We start from the raw sequence: 26,479 nt of genomic DNA on the forward strand, positions 1-26,479 counted from the left end.
CTTGAACAATCCTTCGCAAGCAGATCTTATGACTGGAAATATTATGATAAAGAAAAAAATATAAAGAGAAAGTATAAAAGAAAGAGATTCAGAGATCAACATACATGACAATAAGAGAGATGTATATCCATACTCTACAGAAAATTTAGAAGTGAGTCCAAGACGAGCTCTGGAACGAATGACACGTATTTCGTAATTCGTAGTTAGACACAGCAAAATCATTGTTTTTCATCTTGCTTGGATAAACGGAAACAATATTAAACAATTAAACGCTTCTCCTTTTCCTGAGATAAGTATCTTTCTTACTTTCTGTTATGTTCTTGTAATAGCATTCCATTTCAGTTTATCCATCCTCTTCGATTTCTTTGCAAATACGTATATTTATTAAGCGAGTATTTATCTTGTTTATATTTCGCGGAAATTAATTTTTCTCAATTATTTGATATATAATATTTATAAATATCTATTTTTTATATATATACATTTATATATACATATATACATATTTTTAAGTTTCTTTTCTCAACATCATTATTTTCGTCACCAGTATTTATTATTTAGCAAGACAAAGTCATTCGTGTTGAGATTTGTGTTATAACTTTCTTAGATCCTTTTTCTCGGTTGAAATTCTGTTAGCAATTAACGAATTGTTAGCTCAATAGTAAAAGTAATTCTTTCTCAAAATAAAAATTGATTTATAGGTGGATATATATATAATGATTTTCACTTTATTCTTCCAACAAACACTTAATTTTATAATTGATTTTTTCTACGAAATACTTATTTTTATAATCGATTTATTCTTGATATTTATATGTTTAATTTTATTTTTATATTTATTATTATCTTGTCTCGCGTTTCTGTCTAGGTTTAATTTTTTTTGTGAGCTAGTTAATGTATGTATAGCATGTATAGATATATATATAATATTACTTTTGCTGGAAATCTTGAATGTACTGCGAATCTTCGGTAGGCATTGGATGGGAATAAATGATATGTTTTACAGATTGATGCGCTATTTTACATATGGTATTTAATGTTTTTTAAACTTTTAAATATTTTGCATTTATTTTATATAATCCTCTTTCAATTAAAATATAGTTTCAATTTAAATGTTTTATTAATTGTATACATTTGTGTTATATGTGTGCGTATATTTATTAAAATATGTGATTTGCTCTGTCAATTATTACATTATTTTCTAATAAACATATACGTACATAAACATAGAAGTTAACCTAACGCAAGAAACGGAATTAATTAAATTCTGTCATCGGCATGATCAGAATTATATTATACAATATTACGGTCATCATAATCACTCTAATCTCATCATTTAAATTATAATTTTAGGTTTTCAGAAATAAATTATATGTTAATGTGCAATATCAAGATAAATAATATCGTGTCAGTTTTGAAATAGTTTTTTCAAATTAACTTATGCAAACAAAATTAGCTCAAAATTTTATTGTTAAACGTACTAATAAATTACTTACTACTTAGAATTTTTTTCGATCAAATTTTAATGTCTCATAATACATAAAATGTATATTTTGCAAAAATCGGAAAGAGGATATCTCTATAATAAACGTTTAACAAAATTGTATCAATTATTGAAAGTTAAAAAATATTATTTTAATCTGAATATTATATGAAATTTTTCATAATAAATATATAATGTACAAAGGATTATATATAAAATTACGAGCTATTTTATGTGGAATAAGCAAATTTCAAATCTCATCTAAAGCTAAATGCCAAATTATACTTGTCTTTATAAGATATCGCTTGTTTCTTATTTTATTCTCGTTCTCAGTCAAACGTAGGGACAACATCTTAAACAATCCTTCGCAAGCGGTGATCTTATGACCGGAAATATTATGATAAAGAAAAAGTATAAAAGAAACAGATTTAGAGATCAACATACAGGACAATAAGAGAGATGTATATCCATACTCTACAGAAAATTTAGAAGTGAGTCCAAGACGAGCTCTGGAACGAATAACACGTATTTCGTAATTCGTAGTTAGACACAGCAAAATCATTGTTTTTCATCTTGCTTGGATAAACGGAAACAATATTAAACAATTAAACGCTTCTCCTTTTCCTGAGATAAGTATCTTTCTTACTTTCTGTTATGTGTGTGTGTGTGTGTTCTTGTAATAGCATTCAATTTCAGTTTATCCATCCTCTTTGATTTCTTTGCAAATACATGTATTCATTAAACGAGTATTTATCTTGTTTATATTTCGCGAAAATTAATTTTTCTCAATTATATTTGGTGTACATGGTAACATATGGTAACATTTATAAATATCTATTTCTTATATATACATATTTTTAAGTTTCTTTTCTTAACATCATTATATTTTCGCCACCAATATTTATTATTTAGCAAGACAGTCATTCGTGTTGAGATTTGTATTATAACTTTCTTAGATCCTTTTCTCTCGGTTGAAATTCTGTTTGCAATTGACGAATTATTAGCTCAATAGTAATACTTTCTCAAAATAAGAAGTAATTTATATATTGATATATATATATATATATATATATATATATAATGATTTCATTCCGCCAAATACTTAATTTTATATTTATTTTTATATTGGATTTATTATATTGGGTTATAGTCGAATTTACATCTTTAATTTTATCTTTATATTTAATATTTTTGTGTTTCAATGCGTGTGATTTTCATTTGAGAACGGAATATATGTTTAATTTATATATTCTAATATATATAGTATTGTTTTTGAACGAAATCTTGAGATTATTGAGAGAGAGACTGGGAATAAATCAGATGTGGATTGATAGATTGATACGCTATTTTGGATGTTATATTTTATATACTTTAAACTTTTATTGTTCATATCATTTAACATTGTATACATTTGTGTTATATATGTACGTATATTTATTAAAATATGTGATTTGCTCCGTCAATTATCACAATATTTTCTAATAAACATATACATACATAAACATAGAACTTAACCTAACCAAAGAAACGGAATTAATTAAATTCTGATCGCTACGGTCAGAATTATATTATGTAATACAATATTACGGTCATCAGAATCACTCTAATCTCATCATTTAAATTACACAATTTTAGGTTTTCAAAAATAAATTATATGTTAATGTGCAATATCAAGATAAATAGTATCGTGTCAGTTTTCAAATAGTTTTTTCAAATTAACTTATGCAAACAAAATTAGCTCAAAATTTTATTGTTTAACGTACTAATAAATTACTTATTAATTAGAATCTTTTTCGATCAAATTTTAATGTCTTATAATACAGAAAATGTATATTTTGAAAAAATCGGAAAGAGGATATCTCTACACTAAACATTTAACAAAATTGTATCAATTATTAAAAGTTAAAAAATATTGTTTTAATCTGAATATTATATGAATATTATATGAAATTATGCATGATGAATATATAATATACAAGCGATTATGTATAAAATTACGAGCTATTTTATGTGGAATAAGCAAATTTCAAATCTTATCTAAAACCAAAAGCCAAATTATAGTCGTCTATAAAATATCGCTTATTTCTTATTTTATTCTCGTTCTCGGCCAAACGTGGGGACATTTTGAGGTAAACAATCTTTCGCAAGCAGTGATCTCATGACCGGAAATATTATGATAAGGAAAAAAACACAAAGAGAAAGTATAAAAAAAAGAGATTCAGAGATCAACATACAGGATAATAAGAGAGACGTATATCAATACTCTATAGAAAATTTAGAAGTGAGTCCAAGACGAGTTCTGGAACGAATAACACGTATTTCGTAATTCGTAGTTAGACACAGCAAAACCATTGTTTTTCATCTTGCTTAGATAAACGGAAACAATATTAAACAATTAAACGCTTCTCCTTTTCCTGAGATAAGTATCTTTCTTACTTTCTGTTGTGTGTGTGTGTGTGTGTGTGTGTGTGTGTGTGTGTGTTGTAATAGCATTCAATTTCAGTTTATCCATCCTCTTCGATTTCTTTGCAAAATACATATATTCCTTAAACGAGTATTTATCATCTTATTTGTATTTCGCGAAAATTAATTTTTCTCAATTATTTGATGTATGATATTTCTAAATATCTACTTTTTATATATACATATTTTTAAGTTTCTTTTCTCAACATCATTATATTTTCGCCACCAGTATTTATTATTTAGCAAGACAAAGTCATTCGTGTTGAGATTTGTGTTATAACTTTCTTAGATCCTTTTCTCTCGGTTGAAATTCTGTTAGTAATTGATGATTTGTTAGCTCAATAGTAAAAAAGTAATTCTTTCTCAAAATAAAAAATAATGATATATATATATATATAATTATATATAATTATATATAATGATTTTCACTTTATTCTTCCAACAAACACTTAATTTTATAATCAATTTATTCTACGAAATATTTATTCTTATAATCGATTTATTAGTCGTATTTATGGGTTTAATTTCCTTTTTATATTTATTATTATTCTGTCTCGATAAATGTGTCTTTTTTTGGAGAATATATCATATATATATATTATTATTTTTGTTTGAATTTTTTAGAATATTGAACGAACTGGGAATAAATCTGATATGGTTTTATAGATTGATGCGCTATTTTACATATGGTATTTAATGTTGTTTAAACTTTTAAATATTTTGCATTTATTTGTATAATCCTCTTTCAATTAAAGTATAGTTTCAATTTAAATGTTTTATTAATTGTATACATTTGTGTTTTATGTGTGCGTATATTTATTAAAATATGTGATTTGCTCCGTATCACATTATTTTTCTAATAAATATATACATACATAAACATAGAACTTAACCTAACCAAAGAAACGGAATTAATTAAATTCTGTTATCGCTACGGTCAGAATTATATTATATAATACAATATTACGGTCATCAGAATCACTCTAATCTCATCATTTAAATTACAGTTTTAGGTTTTCAAAAATAAATTATATGTTAATGTGCAATATCAAGATAAATAGTATCGTGTCGGTTTTGAAATAGTTTTTTCAAATTAACTTATGCAAACAAATTTAGCTCAAAATTTTATTGTTAAACGTACTAATAAATTACTTATTAATTAGGATTTTTTTCGATCAAATTTTAATGTCTCATAATACATAAAATGTATATTTTGAAAAAATCGGAAAGAGGATATCTCTATACTAAACATTTAACAAAATTGTATCAATTATTAAAAGTTAAAAAATATTATTTTAATCTGAATATTATATGAAATTTTGCATGATAAATATATAATATATAAGCGATTATATATAAAATCACGAGCTATTTTATGTGAAATAAGCAAATTTCAAATCTCATCTAAAGCTAAATGCCAAATTATAGTCTTTATAAGATATCGCTTGTTTCTTATTTTATTCTCGTCCTCGGCCAAACGTGAGGACAACATCTTAAACAATCCTTCGCGAGCAGTGACTTTATGACCGGAAATATTATGATAAAGAAAAAGACACAAAGAGGAAGTATAAAAGAAAGAGATTCAGAGATCAACATACATGACAATAAGAGAGATGTATATCAATACTCCATAGAAAATTTAGAAGTGAGTCCAAGACGAGCTCTGGAACGAATAACACGTATTTCATAATTTGTAGTTAGACACAGAAAATTCATTGTTTTTCATCTTGCTTGGATAAACGGAAACAATATTAAACAATTAAATGCTTGTCCTTTTCCTGAGATAAGTATCTTTCTTTCTGTTATGTTCTGGTAATAGCATTCAATTTCAGTTTATTCATTTTCATCGATTTATTTGCAAAATACGTATATTGATTAAGGGAGTATTTATCATCTTGTTAATATTTCGCGAAAATTAATTTTTCTCAATTATTTGATGTATGATATTTGTAAATATCTATTTTTCATATATACATATTTTTAAGTTTCTTTTCTCAACATCATTATTTTCGTCACCAGTATTTATTATTTAGCAAGACAAAGTCATTTGTGTTGAGATTTGTGTTATAACTTTCTTAGATCCTTTTCTCTCGATTGAAATTCTGTTAGCAATTGACGAATTATTAGCTCAATAGTAAAAGTAATTCTTTCTCAAAATAAAAAGTAATTTATAGTTTGATATATATATATATATATGTATAATGATTTTGACTTTATTCCTCCGACAAACACTTACTTTTATAATCGATTTATTGTACGAAATACTTATTCTTATAATCAATTTATTATTCTTATTTATGGCTTTAATTTCCTTTTTATATTTTTTATTATTCTGTCTCGAATGTGTTTCTTTTTGGAGAATATATCATATATATGTATTATTTTTTTTGTTTGAATTATTTAGAATATTGTTTGAATGGGGAATAAATTGGATGTGGAGATCTCTTAGATTGATACGCTATTTTGCAAATAATATTGTATGTGGTTTAAACTTTTAAATAATTTGCATTTATTTGTATAATCCTCTTTTAATTAAAGTATAGTTTCAATTTAAATGTTTTATTAATTGTTTACATTTGTGTTATGTGTGTGTGTGTATTTATTAAAATATGTGATTTGCTTCGTCATTTATCACATTTTTCTAATAAACATGTACACATGCATAAACATATGCGCGCACGATATGCATAAAATTGTATTATATATTTTTTATTTTACGCACGCTTTAAATCTTCATTTGACGCGCACAAATTTGTATATTTTGTGCCCGAGATAAATACTCGTCAAACAGTGTTAAAATGTTGAATATAAATTGTATCACGAATGTAAAATGTCTCAATGAGGATTGATGGATTAAAATTGAACGATGCGGCAGATTCTGCAGATATAATCATAGCTTTTTATGTATAGTTGATTTTCTCAATGGACTTTGATGCATGCATAATATATAAGTCATTATTACTTCTTTTATAATATGAATCGTATAGCTTTCACTCGACATTTCATATTTTTTGGATTTTAAATTTTGAGAAGGGGAGGCGGAGAGAGAAATTCGACTTGTATTGAACCTTTAGCCTATTCTCATTTATACATTTAAAATATTTTGAAAAAATTATTATTATATATATTCTGTGAAACATTGATAATCGCATTTAAATAAATTACGTAACGATTTTAACAGGCGGTGTATATTTAGCGTCACTATTAAAAGAAAAGTCGTTCGTCTCTAATTCGATTGCTTTGAATGATTCATGCGGGATGATCATAAACCGTGTAAATCGCGGCTTAAACACAGAACGCGATCGACCGACGATCAATCTCGTCGCGAAACAGCTCGACTGAAAAACCCGCGATAAAGTAAATGATTTTTTCGGTTCAACCGCTACGAACGGCTGATCGCTTATACCTGCGATAAGCTCTACACTTCGGTCATACGTATAATAAATCCCGTGGTCAATTTTTATGTAATTTAAATAAAGAGATCCCTCTTCACACAATGAATAAACGACCTCCTCTGCTCCTTAATTCCTTAAAATTTTTAAAATATGAGTAAAATTTTCAAAATATCAATAATTTTCTTTTAATTTTCTCATACTCTGTATGAAATTTGACGTTTCCGAAATCGCGCGCCCGGCCACTGTATTGCGGATTCGATTGATTGAGAAGGACATGCTAGAAAAAGTAATCGTGAATAAAAGTCGCAAAGTGTATGTGGAACACATTGTGGTCACCGGTCGATGCGCAAGCCGCCGTTCAGTCTCACAAACCTGCGTGTATCAAGCTTATTATTTCCCCCTACTTCGCGACGCGATGTTACTGCCCAGGAAAATTTTACTGAAGGGAATAGGACTGCCGTGCGTGTGTAATGCAGTGTAATGCAGTGTCGATTGCAGAATTTAGTATCGCATCAGAAAATTGCCGAGAAGAGTAAATTCGATGCCTTGATATCTTGTCTGAAATAAGGAAAATCCAGATAAAAACTTTTAATATTTAATTCTTGAAAATAAATATATCCTTAATTTTCATATTTATTTTCAACAAGTAGATTTCGTAGATTTCGAATTTGACTTCTTTTAAATTAAAAGTTTTTTAAATTTTCCGATAAGAGGTTTTTCAGTCATTGATGTAAAACACTTTTCATATCATATCTAATCGTTATACAAGAACTCTGTAACTTCGCAAGTTTGTTTGAAATATACGCATGTATATATGAACTTATGCACATAGATTTACGCATACTTGTATGTATATGTAACTGTAAAGAATTATTTTTTATTACTATAAAGTGGAATTTATTTTATATATTTTTATATATCATGTATTATAATATATACTATTAATAATTATAATACTAATAATATATACTACTAATAATTATAATTATAATTATATACTACTATATATAATATATTATATATTATATATTATATATAATATATTATATATTATATATTATATATTATATATTAAATATTATATATATATTATATATTATATATTATACATTATATATTATATATTATATATTATATATTATATATTTTTCATTACTATAATGGAACTATTAAAAGCAAGCAAATATTAATAGATTAGTATACATTTTCTCTAAAATATTTCTAAAATTAAAATCAAAGGACACAATTGAAACTGTCGTCATGGACAAAGTAATCGTTCTGTTTTTCTATATCCTCATCATCTGCGATATCACGCTTTAAATGATTGCTTATAGAAAAAAATATCTGCGATGCAAAAAGTAATTAATCATCCAAAAAGTTTTGAAACGTGGAAACGAAAAAATGTGGATGGAACCACAAACCTTCCTATCTTTATGAGATATCGAATCTGCGATCCCTGACGTGATACGATACTTTGTCGAGCACAATCGAGAAGTTTAAATGAAGCAAGTTTGTAAGTACTGCGATGAATTATAATTCCATCGGTTGAAGATAAAATAGGTCGTGGTCGAAACACATGCCGCGGCGTGCCTCTGTAAATGTACCATGCCGTCGTTGCACTATTTATACGCGCGTAGGTGCTACCTGGTGGAAGGGAAGGGACGTAAGCAGGCGAGAGATGACGGGGGTGAACGAAAAGGGGTAGCGAGGGTGAGAGAGCGCAGGGTCGGCAGTAGGCGGAGCGTGCAATTCTTTACGTTCCTTTTACTGTGCGCAATTTCAGCGCAATGCACCACCAACTGGCTGAGATCAGATGAAAGAGAGAGAGAGGGAGAGTAGATTGCCATGCGCACCCTAAATAATTGAAGCATTAGAGACACGGTATCGCACGCTTTAGATGCTCTAGATTTTGCTGCTATCTCCGAAGGGAAAGAAATCGGCGCTTTCTTCGTTCACCCGATATACATTAGTCGAACACTGTCGCTCTCGATGAAACTGTTGTTAGTCTCGTTATTTCCGCGTATCCGGCTCGTTTTCCTGGCGGGAAAATTCCACATGTGTGTATGTGTGTATGCGTGTGTGGATGGTGATTTAAAATTCAAATTACCGACATTTGAGCGTAATCTTCTTTTTCGCGAGAAGTTTATTTGGACCGATTTAATTCTTCGTTTTTCCGAAACTGTTTTTACGCTAGCACTCGAAATTACTTATCCGATGTATAGAGTATGCGTGATATTGGAAATAAGAACCTGGGACTGTAGAGAAGTATATAAAAAGTTGAAAAGTAAAGTTATTGTTTGTCTTCTCGAGAGACAATTTCTAGCGCATATATAATACATATTTTTGAATGCATCTCGTAAACAGAAATAACAAAGATTTGCTTCTCTAACATGTACGAATATATTATTTTTGCACACACTATTATTTTATATTCTCGATGTGCTATGATATATATATTTTTATGTGTATTTATATTTTGAATGCACAACGCGGATAAAATTGTGGAGAATATGTGATATTTACTTTTAATATTCATATTATTATAGCAACATTTTGAGACACATCTTTTTCTCTTTTTCTTACATAACTTGATAAAATATTGATTAAAATGATAAAATATTGATTTAAATATTAACAGAGATACCAGGAATATATTAATAAAAATATATTAATTATATGTTGATAAAAAATTTTAATACAATATATACATACAATATATAATATTAATACAATATATTTTTTATTAGTAATCATTTCGATATATCTTTTGATAAACTATGGAATTCGAATTAATGCGCTCGCGTATTTTATATTCTAATACTGTAAAAATTCTATGATAGGAATTACGATTTTAATGCTAGCGTGTCGAGGCCAATTGATATACCTGCCTTCGAGAAACTTTCGGAAAATGACGTTTAAAGTCAGAAGTCACGCACATTGGTTTCTTCGTTGCTTTTGGTTAAATGTAGACATGAAAATACGCAATAGGCGAGCAACAATAAATTACTCACATGGCTGCTAATAATTATGAAAATAAAATACGCGACTAATATAATATTAATTCAAGCTATAGTTTTTTTTTACGCGGGATACAGATTCTTTTTTTACGAAAATTTTTACTACAATTTTATTCGCAAATTTGCAATCAAATTGTCGTAGCTCGACCTTTGATGGAAATGTTAAAATGCAATCCTCGAAATTCAATTGGGAATTACGGTATCGATGTCGGTATCGTCGTGCAACGCAGACTTTATTGCCACGACGTGCTCTAGATTTCTGCGGGATCTTCATAAAATACACGCGAAATACGGATGAGTCGCAAACTTCGCGAGAAAAACAGGACGATCTCTTTGGTAATAGCTACGCGCTCGAGATCGATTTTCCTACATATTTGTTTATTTCAAAGTCCAAGCGCTCTATTTCCTACGACGTTTGTCCGCAAAAACTTGTTTGCAGCAAGTGAGATAGAGAAAATAAATATGATATGATAAACCCTTCAATATATGAATTATGAAATATGAAATATGAAAAACTGCATTATAAGATGCATATTAAGCATTGAAGAAATCAAACAATCAAATTTGCAACTTAGTTCGTTATTTTGAAGGGTTTAACATTCAGCAATAATATTTTATCGATTATTTCTATAAAATAAATTCTCTTAAATGAGAAAAAGTAATTTTGATTAATTTCCCCTTTTTTGAAAAAAAAAAAAGAAAAATTTTTTTACAGTTACACCCACGCGCACACACATGTAAAAATGTTTTCATACGCGTATATTTCAAACTGTGCAATTAGAGTTCTTTTTGTAGTGATTAGAGAGAGATATGATATAAAAACTTCATATCAAGCACGTTCCTTTACCAAGTAACGTCACCTGTTTTTACGCTACATCGATCTTAGACATCGTCTGGTTTACTTTTAGTCTCCGACGGTTATTATTAAACGCTTTAATCATCCTTGTAATCGCGTAACTTCCCTATGTGAAGTGTCAAGTATATATATATTCCTCTTGCTATCAAATCAATTACAACCCCATAAGGCTTGAAATAATTATTTATTACTGACGTACTCTTTAATTTTAACTTTCTTCACATATCTCAAGGCTATACAAGAACTAGTCGACATCTCTGCGCGATACATTATTCTCGACACGTCTTACATATTTATTAAAGCATTTAATTCAATTTAATCTTTGAAAAAATCATAAAGAGACGATGTAAAATAATATTGCAGAAACTAACGTACACTTTCGCATTATATTTCATCAGTCGTAAATCATCACAGCGGATACGTGTTTGTACGTGCGAGTAGTTGCCATTTATTCACTATACTTGAAGTACGAGCGGTTCGATACCAACGACTGTTGAGGAAAAAAACTTAAGCTCCAGTAAAGCTCGTTAGATTCTCTATGCAGGGAAGCAATGAATCTTTCTTGAACGACTAGCGAGTTGTTATTGCTCTCCTCGCACGCTCGCCTTTTCGAATGAAAAGACCGAGGGAAGCGCGCCGTCATATTTCTTTCGTGTTATTCTCCTGTCGCGGGCAGGTTAAAAAAACTATCGGTCCACCGGTCGAGTTAATGTGTCTTTAATATATTGCGCGGTTCGGGAGAATGAACGTCGCACCCGCACGACAATGGAAAAGCATTATTTATCGGATTATGCAACGCTTGGCTGCCCCGTTAACGAATTATCGCGCGCGTTTCGGAAGAAACTTCCACCGTTTTTTGGATCAGCTGGCATCATCGTTAACGTTATTAGATTCTATCTCGCGTAGCCGCCTCTTTCGTCCTGTAAGCAAACTACTTTACGGTAATTACGTTAATACTCCTGCGTGCGCGTTTTCCGCTATGTAATATATAATGAACCGCAAAAATATACCCTAAAAATTTGCATAATGATGGAGAAGACTGAGACAATTTCAAATTTGGAATGTATTTTTTATAAGAGATATTTTTATTGTTAATTGTATATATTTGCAGTAAACAATAGCAGATTTTCCTAAATAAATATAAAATTTTAGATAAATGCACTAATATTCTCTAGATTGTGATTTAATTAAAAATATTCATAAAGTTTGATTAAAAGAGAAAAAGATTGCAGATTGCTCTAAGAGTAGATTATTTGAAGAATGAATAATTATTCTTCTTTTAAAATGACAGAAAAGTAATTTGAAGTGATATAAATTGAGCGAGAAATGACCTGCTTTCTGAAACGTCTACAATTATTCCATTTTATATGTGTCAAAGGAAGATAAAAATTTTTACAGTTGAGTGCGAATGAGGATATTACGAATATAATTGTCGCGAATTTTTTGTCGAGCACAAAACAATTTTTTATAAAACCCAAGCTTTCAATATTGCATATTTCTTCCGAGTTTCCTAGGCGGATCACGTATGCGAAACACGATCGAGACGACGTTTTCTTCGTCTGTCTACTACTAGTATATACGCAAATTGACAATTCGGCAAAAAAGATATACGGGAAGAGAATATTGCTTCGCTATCGTTTGTCGTGTGTGAAATCCAAGAACTCTACATTTCAATACTACTTACATCGTTTCACGTTCTCTTTTTATTACGAAAAAGAGAGAATTGTTTGCGATATTTATATATATTTATTTTAATATTTGATAAATTTTATTTTAATATTGGACAGATTTTTAATAAATTTTCAAATATAATACAAGAGATAAGATTTCTTATTTTACTTATTAAAAAATGACATTATCAATGTAGAAAAAATTAATTATAACTTTTTTTCGATTAATTTTAAATCTCTATTTTTATAAAGTTTTACGATGATACTTATTATACTGACCGAGATATTTAACATCGTGCGAATTAAAAATTTTAAATGCATGTTTTTCATCAAAGATAAAAATTATTTCGAAACTCGGAAGAGAATCTATAGTCTGCTGTTAGTACGTGATTTCTAGCTGACATGGAATAACAATTGTCGAATGATACGATTTATAAGACCTCGTGTAACTTTCTTTATTATTGAAAATCTTAAAATCATCTTGACCCACTTTTAGGTATTGATGAATTATATCAGAAAATTAAAAAACGCTTAATCTGTGTCATTTCGAATTTAAACGTCTTCGATATTCGATATTTACAATATAATTTTCACGAACTCTAATTTATTAGCATTGGCATTCTAACTGTTTTCAATTATTCACCGCACAAAATGAATAATTCTACCTTAGAGCAGAACTCACCAGCTGAATCCGATAATTATACGCTCTTAAAATTTTTAAGCGAAAAATCTATTATATATACGCATAAAAATAAAGACAGTTTTTCTTGAATTTGATTTCCTCAAATTTATTCGACTTTTTATCGACAGAATTTACTTGGTTTTTTACGTTAAACAGTTTAAAATTATCAAAAAAGTTTTTAAAGGTAAATTCTCAAAAGTGAACGAGTTTTTCTTGATAAAAATATGTACAGCGACGAATTCACTTGTCGAAATTTCTCAAATGCTAAATTACTTGACACGAATAAACCTCGTACAAAATTTCTGTCCAAGTAAAGTCGCGCTAAAATACATTAAAAAGCAAAGTTTTGTAACTGCTTATAGATTTACTCTAATTTAAAGTTTTTTAATCAGACGTTGCCTCTTTTTCTCTCGTAAAATTTGAACAAATAGATCTACATAATTTCAGGAGATTGAAAATTATAAAAAATTTTTTGATAATATTCTATAAAAGAAAATTTATACTTATTGATTTTAGTATTATTAAGAACATCTATAGATCGGAGAGTCGAATTAACATCAAATATTATACATCTCACAGCGTAGAGTCACGTAAAATATCAATGATAAATAAAACATCAAGGTTATTCAAACGTAGAAAAATTACGATACCCGCTGCCGCTTGCTCCTACATTTGCCACACGAGACATTTAATTTCCATGAGTCACGTGATCACGCGAGTCCTTTGACGCAATCTCACCCCAAGCAGCAGCAAAATTCGTATAGATCCTACGAATGACGACGTATTTTTACGACAAGGTACTTCGATCATTTTACTCGTTCCTTCTATCTTAAGAACGTCGCGCATGAAAGAGAAACATGCAAATCTTAGCGAACGATAACAAAAAGTCGTTCGTTGTCTGAAGCATTCAGATAAAGAGACTAAAAAAAACTTTGCATATTAAATGCCAAAGAAAATCTCTAAAATTCTTTTTGACACATTCCTGTATACATAATTATCTTATTTACGATTTATCTCGTGCATTAATAATTTATAGTGATTTACGTAAATTAATAATGTATTCTCTTTTGTGTTCTTTACGAACAAAATTTTTTTTAATAACTGTTTGAAATTCTGGCATTCACATTGTAATGTATTTTTAAATTTTTTAATGATTATGCACCGAAATTACTGAGAATATCAATTAAATAATTTGAAATGAATACAATAAAAAATAAAATAAATTGGACACATAATTATAATTTGTTCGGTCAATTTTCAATCGATAAGTTAATACAAGAATCGTAAAGTTAATTATAGTTAAAAAATTTGACGTTTATACTGAAGATAAATTACATTTCGTAAGTAAGATAATCCTTTTAAAGTGAACATGATACATTCGATTTCCGACTATTCACATTTTCTGTTACATTTGCATTCGATCTACAAGTCGGTTCATTTGCTACAAACCGCCTCTTTGCACAGTAGTAATGACCTCTTATCATTCAGCCATTAGGCTGTCGGCATGTCAGAAGCATTATCGCAAAGTATGAAGAAAACTAACGAAGGTCGTAATCTCTTCATCTTTGATTATTATTCTTATTATTCCTTTGTAAATTGTAAAAGGAGTCTTATCTTAAGTCTTAATTTAAAAATAAAATTATTTGAATGGTATTCAGATACTATATAGCATACGACCTCGATATCTAATTTTCTACTTGGACATTACAATAATGAATGCATTCTTGTGAAATTTTCGTATTTTCTGTACAACGATACAAATCGGTAAATGATGGTGGAAATGAGTTTTATTCCGTCACTTTAACATTTTTGTCTTTATTCTGGATGCCTTGCTTTACAATCTAATGAAATCATTTCTCGGAAGGAAATTTTCTACAAATAGTGATTAAAATGTCTTAATAAGATGTATTATGAAAGATTAAAATAAACGAATAAATGAAATAAATCCGATATAGCTTTCATTTCGTTTAAAAAAAAAATAAAAATCTCTATAAATCATTTTTTTCAACCATCTCGTAGCACGAGGATTATACAGAAAGAGGAAATAATGGATAGCCCGAACGATCGAATGATTCGATTTTCAAAGTTTATGGCAGTATTTTAAATGCTATTTTACGCGAGGACTATTTCTCTTACAGCATCTCCTGTTATCACGTCGGCGCGGTGAATTATATGTTCTGAAGAGAGGAAAACAGACAAGAAGAAGAAGAAAAAAAAGGAACGGTAGAAGTTTCTGTTCCTGCCATATTCTTCCTCTTTTTGTTTTTCGAGAAAGTAAGAAGGAAAAGAATTCATACTTTTCCGTATGCTGTTTTCCTTATTCTTTACCTGATGTTTTTTAACTGATCACGAAAGATTTTTTTCCCGTTCATTTTCTTATTCCTCGTTTTTAACTAATAACTGATGCGAGAGCGAGTTAATATCTTAATCGTAATCTTCAAAAATATTTATAATATCGTCGAGAAATAATAATAACGGCAAAATAGGTAATTTTTCGAGTTTACGTGATATAATTTGCATTTTGTGCCAAATTTTTTTCACGCACTTTATTCGGGTAGTATCAGTTCTTACTCTCACTTTCCATTATTTTCTTTTTCCACGTTTCTTCCACGTGAAGCAATATCGCGTACTACATAAATTCCTGACGTAGCCACGTTCGCAGCCGTCGTCTGTTCAATATTTGCATTGTTCCTGATTTTATTTGAGGCCACCATTATGATTGCGACTATGATGATTTTGGTTAGATGTCGTCGAATATCTATCATTTCTTTTCGACTTCTCAATATCCTCCTTAGTATTATTACATCTTTGCAACTTTGTCTAGAAAAATCTTTGGTATTCATTGTACTTAATGCAGGTTGATCTGCAGTTTAAAGGGTCGTCTACAATAGAGTCGTAAAGTCGTAAGTCGTAAGAAATTGACCAATCACAGTTGATTATTCTCCTGAACTTCAACTGGGATTGGTCAATTTCTTACGACTTACGACTTTACGACTCTATTGTAGACGACCCTTTAGTGGTATATACATTATTATTATCATGAATAGACAAATGTTCCCGATCATTAATACCATTATTAGTAGAATAGTTTGTAATATCTACATTATTCTTATGCATATTAGTATTTGCATCTGTGTTATTTAAACTCTCTGCTTGCATTGCATTAGATGCATTAAGGATGTTTTGTATGTACAATCCCAGCAAAAAGTAACTGAAAATCAATATTGACGAATACACCCACTTTTGGTGTATTTTGAATATGAGAAATTGCGCGGAATATTACAATTTGATCTTAGCTACAGTGCAGAGATGTATTTTTTGATATTTATTGCGTTTTTACTGAAATATTCCGAATTTTGTTAATCGAAATGATTAACTTTTGGCAATGACGATACCTCAAATTCAACTTGACAACACGAAATTTCATTTTTGAGAATAAAATAATTTAACGATACTGAGTGGTTTAAAGTGTCAGAATAAATATTAAAACATTTATTAATTGAAAAAATGCATTATTTATAGCAATTTAATTAATAAATTTAATAATTTGTCATGTCTCTGGCGAGCGTGAAATGTGACAACGTTGTAATTTTTCGTAAGTTGGCCGGACTTCGCGCTCTACACACGAAGCCTATACAGCTTATATCAGTCGATGGCTTATACGCATTTGTAGGTTGACAGATTTTCAGAAATTGCTCGAGGTGTAAGGTTAGTTCGTATATATATATTAGTATTTTTTTGTAATTTGCTCTAAGTATACAGCTTCAACATGCTTCGGCACTATTCCCGTCTCTCTCATTCTTCTCAGCCGAGTGCGATGTTGCCAAACTTTCACAGAGAATTTCGCCTTGTGTCAGATACATGGCTAATTTAATTGAATTATATTTAATATCTTTTTAACCAGTTAGTACTTGTATAATATTATTTGACCAAATATTTCCTCTGTATCTAAACTACACTTTTGCAAATTTTAAACAAATTCTGAATATTATTTCCATGTGTTTTTGTCATTTGAATCGACGTGGTTATACGTTTCCCATAAGAACACTGTTAATTCGGTGCAAATTAAAATCCTTATAACTTGTGAACGCTTTAGTGAATCGATTTAAAAATTGTACTGAAGATTCTAAACATATGTAAGAACATTCTGTACAATTTTCATTAAATTCTCAATATTTTGAAAATAGGTACAAAACATCCTTAAGTCGTCGCAATTTTACTTCATTAGATGCAATTGTTTTACTTGTAATTGTTTTATTTAATGTTAATGGTATCTTTGTTTGGTTTTCGTCTTTGTTAATTTGCAATGATATATTCTTAACTGAACATTGGGTCTTTTAGAATGTCTTCTCGACGACCGTGTTACTAATACCGAAGCGCTTTGTACATGCCATATTTAAATAAAGCCATTATCATTGAAGATATGTTTGCAATAAATGACTTAGTTCTCTTCTTTTGGGAAGGAGATTTTTGGAGAACAAGTTGGTAGCGGATTATAATGTTACATATTAGGCTCGATATATGGCATTATTACGTAACATTCAGCTTCTTTTTTCAATTTTGAAAATTTTGTTCGCTTAGACATATATCTTCAATTTAATTTAATAATATAAAAACAGTAAAAAATTTTGTTTCTAAAGATTTTTCATTTATTTCCCTCCATTTCATCCGCATGCGTAAGAAAGAAAAAAAAAGAATAACAATTTCTTCTCGGAAATCGATTACGGTCGTTAATGCGACGTCGCCTGTTACGTTTGCGATGGCCTGGTTACAGACAATGGGGCACTAACGATGCCACGAGATAATAATGCGCCGTCATGAGCTGAATCGCGCCACGTTACTGCATATTAATACTTGACTAGCAATGTCTCGATAAAGTAAACATAGGGAACACTTTTCATTACAAATCACTTTCTGCAAATAGATATATTGTTAGTAAAAAGAATTGTTAGTATAAAGAAATTGTCGCATCCGAGTAAAATTATAGGCAAAAATGTCAAACGCATCAAATCATTGCTGAAAATATGCAAACGAAATTTGTGCGTACAAGTTTCTCCTATAATTTTTACGTAGGATGTTGCGATTCTCATTAACTTTCAATTGTTTATATTCTTGAAATTTAATTTTTAAATTTGCACTAATGTTGAGTAACTTTATATTTGAATAACTATAAGAAATTAGGCTCTGTGTATTAAAACATAAACTTAAATTTAAACAGGCCATAAGAGCTAAACGCGGATGATAGTGCGTAAGTTCAACGAGAAAATAAGTTTTTCGTTGAAACTTATTTGTGTGCACAGGGCACAAATTTTCTTGGTACGATACCAAGCAAATTTAAATAATTCTCAATTCGAGAATTTATTTAATTATTATCCCTCTTTCCCCCCTGTAATGTTGTAGGCGAGAAAACATTACAGGGGGGAAAGAGGGATAATAATTAAATAAATTCTCGAATTGAGAATTATTTAAATTTGCTTGGTATCGTACCAAGAAAATTTGTGCCCTGTGCACACAAATAAGTTTCAACGAAAAACTTATTTTCTCGTTGAACTTACGCACTATCATCCGCGTTTAGCTCTTATGGCCTGTTTAAATTTAAGTTTATATTTGAATATTTTACTCTTTCTTTTATATTACTTATGTACTGCAAATTAAAATGAAAATGTTTTATGTAAGAATATGCATTTGCGAAACTGATTTGTAAATAATTAACGTGATATTAATTTTGTAATTGAATTTTTGTACTTTGAAAAATCTCTCTAGAATAATTGATGTATTTTCGGCATATAAATGATACATATTAATCTTGTTATCCTTAGGATTAATGTTGGAGATATTGAGAAATTATAGGTCACCATAAATCAATCATATCCTCACTACGGCGGATTTGTGAATCGTTACATGTTAATCAAATTATTCAGAATATTCAGGATTGTGTGAATCAAGTTACATGATTAATAGCCTCGTAAATAATAACGTCAGTAAACTTCAATAAGAGGAGAAACGTCGGGTGTTTTTAAATGAAATTAATCATTACTTAGGCAGTTGTACTTGTAGATTCCGCAGATTTATAAATTATAGAAAACGAAAATTATTTGTCAATTACAGGATAAACAATAAATGATATTGAAATCGGATGCACGCTGATATTCGAGTATTCGCGGTTTCCGCGCGATAAAAGAGTCGCCCTTGTGATAAAATAAATCGCGATAACCACAAAACTCGCCTGTCCCATTTCTCCAACGCAGATTCGATGAAAATAAACTTCAATCAACGATCATTGCATGAACAAGTATCGTTAGTTATTTTATAACACGCGGTCGTTTGGAATTTAACGCATCTCACGGCGCAACGATAACATTTGTTGAATGCGGATATTTTATAAAAACTATTTGGATCCATTTTTTCTGTGTGTAAGTTATATTTGCTCTATACTTAATTTCGTAAAATTATCTGTGTGGGTAATTCATAAAATCACCCCCTTATTCTCTCGCAAATTTGCTTGTTGTATTAAATTCAAGTATAAGTATTAATTTCATTATAATTTCTAATATTCATTGTGATTGGAATAGTTGATTAAATGCAGATATTTTATAAAAACTATTCGAGTCCACTGTTGGCAATTTTTTCTGTGTAAGCTATATTTATTGCCCTATACTCTTAATTCCGCAAAATTATCTGTGGGTAATTTATAAGATCACCCCCTTAATCTCTCGCAAATTTGCTTGTTATATTAAATTCAAAAATAAGTATTAATTTCATTATAATTTCTAATATTCATTGCGATTGGAATAGTTGATTAATTGAATGCAGATATTTTATAAAAACTATTCGAGTCCACTGTTGGCAATTTTTTCTGTGTAAGCTATATTTATTGCCCTATATTCTTAATCCGCAAAATTATCTGTGGGTAATTTATAAAATCACCCCCTTAATCTCTCGCAAATTTGCTTGTTATATTAAATTCAAAAATAAGTATTAATTTCATTATAATTTCTAATATTCATTGTGATTGGAGTAATTGGTTAATTTTAAATAAACTCTAATGAAAAGAATACATCATCTCGCGGATTTATTGCTAAAAATGTTTAACATATTAAAAGGGGGGCTGATAAAACGAGAGAATTCCATCAGCTCTATAAATTCATCAACGTGTTACAAAAAGAGCACCTTATATAACTGCACAGAATGACGACAGCAGTAGACGTTCGCATTCCATAATTCACATTAGCACCGCGTTCCGTTTCCCGCAAATCGATAAATGCACTCCCAAAGACGTTTTAAGCGCTCTTAGCGCAGCGAAATCGCTGTAAAGGGAAATTCGTCGTTTTCGCCGCACATAATGTGCGTCATACCTAAGCAATGATGCACAGAATTAGTAGCAGAATTTATCAGTAGCACGGCATCTGCACGCGATACAAAACTATCGATAACTTATCCGCATGCCACGGCAAAGTGTGTCATAGGAATATGCCGTCAACGTGATAAAGCGAGGTTGTAATTTTCTAGAATTTTATAAAGACGCGATCATCTCTCGCACGAGAATGGTACCAGTTCCGCAATAATTTTTATCAATATTAATCTATATATATATAAAATTCCAATTTACTTGTTTTTATTAATAATCTAATTCACTTCTCTTCATTAAACATAATTGTCATTTAAAAAACTAAAACTATCACTAATAAACTAAAAAAAATTATATTTCTTTATTTCCTTTTATAGGCGTTTGAATTAGATTGTAAAAAGATGGATAAAAAAGATTTTCCATTCACAAAACTATATTTTTAAATTTATTCTTATAATACATAAAATGCTCACCAAAAATTTTACACCATATGTATCTAGGTGATTATTTATCCAGTGCAAATAATTTTTTTTTTAAATTTCAGTATTTAATAAATTTTAATTTTTTTATATAATTATAAATATAATTATATAAATTGTATAAAGTATTATTACAATTATATACATTATATTTATAATTATATACAATATAATTATAAATAAAATCATAAATATAAATTTTTTTATATAATTATAAATGTCACTGCAATATTGAATTTTAATATTTGTTATGATAGAATCCATTTAAAAATTAAAAAAAAAATAAAATTTGGTTATATTTCTAAATGCTGTGAATTCTTTCTTCGGAATTGCAATTGTTTTCTTTCATGCTGTAATAGTGATACTCTTGAGAGCATTATTACGAGTGTAGGCGAGATATTTTTTATCGAATCGTCCATTTTGCATGTATGATGAAGCAATAGTAATTTTGTCCTTTCGTAAAATACTGCAAGTTTGTCATTTTTCATGTAAAACGAATTTCCACCATCCGTATTTTACGTGATATAAAGAAGCGAAAATTTTTTCTATTCGCCCATGTTAATTTCATGAATAAAACGAATATATCTCCTCATCTGTTAAGTTTTTTTCACTTGACATCTGTGAAGGGACGTAAAATAAAATAAACCATCTCATAGCTACCTGTAATATAATTTATATGATTCATATAGTCCACATATTTCACATGGTAATAGTTGCAGTAAAGTTCGTCGAAAATTGTATAAAGAAGAAACTTTTGTTTTTTATATTTTAAAAATTTAACTCTTAAGACATCTTTAAATCTTTAATGGTTTATAGTCCAATTAAAAATTACAATAAAATGATTAGACAAAAATATAATTAATCTAAATAAATAGAAATCAAGGAAAACATTTTATTTTTAAATAATAAGCACAAAAATTATAGTTATATTTAAATATATTTTAAATATATTTTAAATTTTAGAAATGTAAATAGCACTTTTTCGCGCATAATTGCTATATATAAATATTTTTACAATTCATAAAAAAATACAGGAAATGGGAGTCAAACTAAACAAAGCGTTTAAATATTTAAATGAAATCTTCTCAAAAGTGAAAATTGACAATTTCTTTTATTCGATTTCGAGTATACATCAAAAGAGAATTTGCATGTTTGTAGAGAAATTTCTGAAAGTATATTCATAGGTGCGATTTTGAGATCACATACACGCAATCAGTGAATTACATTGGAAAGTTCCGAGTTTCGTTTCGAGTTTGCGACAAGCGTAGATATAAGCGGATCGTACGCCTGCCAGGTATACGAAGCAAAATCACATCAGTAGAGGAGAGAACGCGAAGGTTAGACCTGTTATCGTCTTCCCTGTGGTATCGTGGAATATATCTGACAGGCGTGCGCAAGCAACTTTGATTGCGGCTTATTTGAATTGATGAATGGCGCGATTCGCACACACCGCGTCTGATTAAATTGCGTCAACTGCGGGGGGAGTACTTTACGACGCTAGTTACAATTGATAATATAATGCGACATTCAATAAATAGGGCGCGCAATTTAGACCGGACAATTCAATTGAAATGGATTACGCGGGGTGTGTTGTAATAATTTTCTCTCTCCCCCATCGCGGAAATAATTAAACTTTTAAGCACATTGACATTGTTAAAGTTTAAGATCTATGAAAAAAAGTACACATTTCAACTATATAAAGTGTCCTCAAACTGATATTAAATGTCTCCGAGCTTTCTTTCCAAGAAAAATGACTTTAAGAATTATTAACGTTTTATTGCACTTATTTGAGTTTGAATAATTTTATTCCTCATTATATTATCATTTTATATTATAAAGAAAATAATTATCCAAGAATATAAATTATTAGGTATTAAATTACATGGATCATGAAATAAAAAATATTAGATACATTTAATCTTTATATCTGCGGCGAGAAAATATTTTTGAGATATTTCTTCCATTCGGATCCTTCGAAAGTTTTTCCATCTCGTGGCACTAATATAAAATGGACAACCACCGGAATCGATCGACTAGGCGGCTTATATCTGCCGACGATCTTGCAAGCGTGTTCTAAATACGGATCAACCTATATATACATTTTCTCCTTTCGTAAGATTCGAAGATTATTTTCAATCAGGCCATAGCGATAAGAGGGTTTCTTTTTATCCAGCATTTATCGATCGTTTAACGTTTAACCTTATACTTGTATGCAATCGAAAAACGATATTGCAAAGAAATATTTTATTCTATCGCAGTGAAACACATCTTTATCGCGCGACGAGAGAAAATAAAAGTTTCTTTCTGCTTGATATCTATACTATCCCGTTTACAAGACGTTTATACAAGTTTGAACATAATCGCTAAAGAATCGCTTTTAAGCGATAAAAATCGAAAGATTTATCATAACATGACATATGCTTGTATATGTATTCACTTTAATTCGAGAAAATTATATATTCTTGAAAAAGGCGCCTCCGAGTTTTATCTCCTCTTCCTATTTTTTTTTTTTTTTGTTTCACACCCTGTATTTCAAATGCAAATCTCGTCCGGCAAGGGAGAAACTATAGTCTTCAATGTAAACTAGATCGCATGTTACGATCACCGTATGTCGTAATAGAGATAAGTTTTTGTTTTATAATAGAAGTCTCTATCCCCTGAAAACCCGAAAATAAATCTTTCGCAATGTTTGTCAGGGCGAAAGTAGGGTTGCACTCATTTTTTCCCCTGCTTATCCAGACCCTTATTTCATCGATCGTTACTCGGAGGTCTGTCCAACCCACATTCCCTTCTAAAGATTTTTATAAAAAGCCAAATCCATCTATAATACATCTCGTGACGATTTCACCGGTATTCTACAGACATACAAGTCGCGCGATATCGTTTTAATAATCTTCTTCTTCTTCTTAGTCCTTTTGTTCGTGTCCGAACATAGTGATCTCTCTCTTTCATATACCTGTGTTGCGCACCAGATTATCACACGTATATGGGACCTACAGTTTAATGCCGATTCCGAACGGCTGAAAAATAGAGAGATTCTCTTGGCAAGATTTCTCGGTGGTTTGCCAGTGCCTTTCGAGAGAGGAGCGAGCGTATACAATTTTTCGGTTCTTCAGTGATAATACACTCATTCGCTTTTAGAGAGTACGCGATTTATAATTAAATATGTTTAATAATCTTAACGATTATTAAACATATTTAATTATAAATCGCGTACTCTCTAAAAGTGAATGAGTGTATTATCACTGAAAAACAGTAAATAGTCACTGATTACAGCAGTTATAAGTACAGCACTGTAAATCAGTGATATTTTATTGAAAGAATCAGTTAATAATTTTGACTGTTTCAATCAGTAATATTTCTCAATATCAGTAATATTTCTTTCGTTATTGTCAGTAATATTAAACTACAATTCATCTCTCTATCTATTTCATATAAAATTAAAAATTTTATTTATATTTACTAAATATTTATTATATTAAAAATTTTATTTTATTTATATTACATGCATATTGAACTTATTATTTTAAATAGATAACGAACGAATAATTTTCATTAAGTCGCCAGACATTTATTTGTCCGACTCATAAGATCGATTTAATATCTGAAATTAAATCGAAGTAATATTTTTAATTTTATCTGTCGCTCTTTGCAAACTTTATATAATTCTTATGACTAAAATTAAATACGAGAGAGAGAGAACGATCGTAACGGTAAACGAACGAACTAGCGATTACTGGTTTTACAGTAAAATTTACTGGTTTTACAGTGAATTTTATTTTAACTGACCATAATCAGTGAGATATAAGATAAAATAACAAAAAAATAAGCGTTTCCACTGAAGATCAGTCAAATACTCACTGATTCTCAGTGAAATCTTATTTTACTGTTTAAATTAGTGATATTTTCACTGATTCAGTTTTAGAGAGTACCTTTTGCATCTGACGCGGTCGCGATAACATAACGAGCTCCGGGTATACATCGAACATCCGGTTATCGGCAGCGCGAGTTTAACGCAATCGAAGGCCGTGGCAACGATCAACGATGGTAGTGCCTTGATTTAATGAAATCATATTATTTATAGTGTGCCGAATAGACGTGCACATATTCCACGGAATTTCTATTGCGACTCCACGACACGTAAGCTTCGGCGCGATACGATTCCACGGTGTGCATAAACGCAGTCTCACGTCAGATAGGTATTATATATACATACGTACATAGATATATTGTAGCTTTATACACGCCACACACGGTCGAATGCAAACAGCCGTTGTGAAGTCTGGTGTGAAAGGGACGTTGACGAGGTCTATTGGAAATCTTCTCACAATGGGATAACGGGGGATCCATGTCGCGCGTAGACGACGAAGCTGTAACGATATATCCGCGTTAGGACAACCCGGTAAAAGAGCGACCAAGAGACAGCAAAACATGCTGAAAAGCCCCTATTTTCGTCACAAAAAGTTGCCCTCAAACTGTAGAAATCGACATGTAACATTTGAACCCGGGAAACAGAAACATTTCAGAATAGATTTTCGGAAAGATTTTCTTTTCTGCGAAAAAATCGACGCGATGTTTTGAAATCTTTCCAATGTTCTCTTTTTCAAACATAGATATAATGTGTAAAAATATTGCTCAATTGAATTCTTAATTTTCATTTATAATAATTTATATTTAAATAAAAATGAATAAAATTTAAATAATTGTAACGAGAAGTTTACGAAGAAAATTGATAAAATTCGAAAAGAGAAAAGTCTAAAGGCGATTGAAAATAATAGAACTGAAAGCGTAAAGCTAGTTGACTAATAACTTGTAAACGTTACATTTCTATCAAAATCGTAGGGATTTAGTTTATAACAACTATTTACATTCGATTATGCAGCGAGAGACTCATTTTAAATAACGATAAATAAACAGTCGAATTTATTTGATTCGAACAATATTTCGAGTAAAATTTTAAACATATCGTGTGTTAATTTATATCTAATATTACTAAGTGCGTTATTAATTATATATTATATTATATTAATGCATAGTATATGTGTGTGTCTTAATAAAAGAACATACAGAGACTGGCACTTTTTGC

The 26,479-nt window shown here is 29.7% G+C and overlaps 1 protein-coding gene across 11 annotated transcripts in view; it reads left to right on the forward strand.

Annotated features, from left to right (window-relative positions):
- The window catches only part of LOC145965389 (sodium channel protein 60E), an 84,282-nt gene that overhangs the window by 16,033 nt on the left and 41,770 nt on the right, over nt 1–26,479 (forward strand). Inside the window, exon 1 of one of the 11 annotated variants that reach the window (XM_083088893.1) lies at nt 1,921–1,974. The exons of the other annotated variants lie outside the window; for them this stretch is intronic. The gene's annotated coding sequence lies outside the window, so the exon portion shown is untranslated. Of the gene's footprint in view, nt 1–1,920; nt 1,975–26,479 lie in introns of those variants that run through there. 11 annotated transcript variants of the gene reach the window in all.

This window comes from Camponotus vicinus, unplaced genomic scaffold (assembly GCF_025532165.1).
Source record: "Camponotus vicinus isolate PSW18456_S1 unplaced genomic scaffold, iyCamVici1.0 SCAF_14, whole genome shotgun sequence".
In the NCBI taxonomy this organism is placed as follows: Eukaryota; Metazoa; Arthropoda; class Insecta; order Hymenoptera; family Formicidae; genus Camponotus; species Camponotus vicinus.